The sequence below is a fragment of the Mus caroli genome, unplaced genomic scaffold (genome assembly GCF_978045245.1).
Source record: "Mus caroli unplaced genomic scaffold, Mus_caroli_1 scaffold_13, whole genome shotgun sequence".
Classification (NCBI taxonomy): Eukaryota; Metazoa; Chordata; class Mammalia; order Rodentia; family Muridae; genus Mus; species Mus caroli.
This window is the reverse complement of record NW_028227268.1, coordinates 104833768-104835531: the sequence shown is the minus strand read 5'-3', so window position 1 is coordinate 104835531 and position 1764 is coordinate 104833768. Positions and strand designations below refer to the sequence as shown.

General features: G+C 41.3%; 1 non-coding gene across 1 annotated transcript; it reads left to right on the top strand.

Moving 5' to 3' along the window:
- The first annotated feature begins 570 nt into the window (after positions 1 to 570).
- Positions 571 to 677, top strand: LOC115032589 (U6 spliceosomal RNA). The gene has a single exon (XR_003838234.1). It is a non-coding gene; the product is annotated as a U6 spliceosomal RNA (small nuclear RNA).
- The last annotated feature ends 1087 nt before the right edge of the window (positions 678 to 1764 follow it).

Sequence of the window (1764 nt, the reverse complement as noted above, 5' to 3'; positions counted from 1 at the left end):
ACAAAAAATTTATCCTGAGTGAGGTGACCCAGACCAAGAAATACAAATGTAGCATGTAGTCACTTATAGGTGGATATTAGCTGTTAAGTCAATAATAAGCTACAGTCCACAGACCCAGAAATGTAAAAGAAGAGGGCTCTAGAGGAAATGAATGGACCTCCTGGAGAGGGAGAAATAGAATTAATTTTGCAAATGGACTTGGGGTGGGTGGGAACAGGAGCAGGAGGGATCAGGTGGGGGTTGAGGGTGAAAATATGGGGAGAAATTTAGAATTAGTGAGCAGTTAGAGCGTGGTATAGAAACCTACCTAGTTCAATGGAAACTTCCTGGAATATATGATGTCCTTGTAATGTGGACTATGAAGTCAGAACTGGCCATCTTTTACAGCCAGGCAAGGCTTCCAGTGGTGAGACTGGGTTGCATTCTGTCAAGTTGTTGGCTGAAAGGGTCCTGTGGAAATCGCTAAACAGTCCAGACTGATGCTAGGACAGAGGGTTGTTCTCTTCAAACTGATAGCAAGGCCTTGTTACCTAGAACAACATCCACCCAGCTCTTTGAAAGTGGAGAGGTGTGCTTGCTTCGGCAGCACATATACTAAAATTGGTACGATACAGAGAAGATTAGCATGGACCCTGTGCAAGGATGACACACAAATTCGTGAACCATTCCACATTTTTCATCAGGGAAATGCAAATCAAAAAAAGATTCCACCTTACACTAGTCATGTCAGAATTGCTGAAGATCAAAAATTCAGGTGAAGTCTCCATTCAGGCACCAACTCAACCTCTCCACTTTCTCCTTCTTCTTCTTCTTCTTCTTCTTCTTCTTCTTCTTCTTCTTCTTCTTCTTCTTCTTCTTCTTCTTCTTCTTCTTCTTCTTCTTCTTCTTCTTCTTCTTCTTCTCCTTCTCCTTCTCCTTCTCCTTCTTCTTCTTCTTCTTCTTCTTCTTCTTCTTCTTCTTCTTCTGCATTTTTTTTAAAGATTTATTTATTTATTACATGTAAGTACCCTGTAGCTGTCTTCAGACACTCCAGAAGAGGGCGCCAGATCTCGTTACGGATGGTTGTTAGCCACCATGTGGAGAAAGAGGAACACTCCTCCATTGTTGGTGGGATTGCAAGCTGGTACAACTACTCCGGAAATCAGTCTGGAGGTTCCTCAGAAAATTGGACATAGTACTACCAGAAGATCTAGCAATACCTCTCCTGGGTATATACCCAGAATATGCTCCAACTTGTAATAAGGACATATGCTCCACTATGTTCATGGCAGCCCTATTTATAATAGCCAGAAGCTGGAAAGAACCAAGATGTCCCTCAACAGAGGAATGGATACAGAAAATGTGATACATTTACACAATGGAGCTATTAAAAAGCTATTAAAAAGAATGAATTCAGCTATTAAAAAGAATGAATTCATGAAATCCTTAGGCAAATGGATGGATCTGGAGGATATCATCCTGAGTGAGGTAACCCAACCACAAAAGAACACATATGATATGCACTCACTGATAAGTGCATAGTAACCCAGAAATTTAGACTACCCAGATACAATTCACAAAACACATGAAACTCAAGAAGAAAGAAGACCAAAGTATGGATACTTCGTTCCTTCTTAGAATGGGGAACAAAATACCCATGGAAGGAGTTACAGAGACAAAGTTCGGAGCTGAGATGGAAAAAAGGACCATCCAGAGACTGCCTGGGGATCCATCCCATATACAACCACCAAACCCAGACACTATTGCATATGCCAGCAAGGTGTT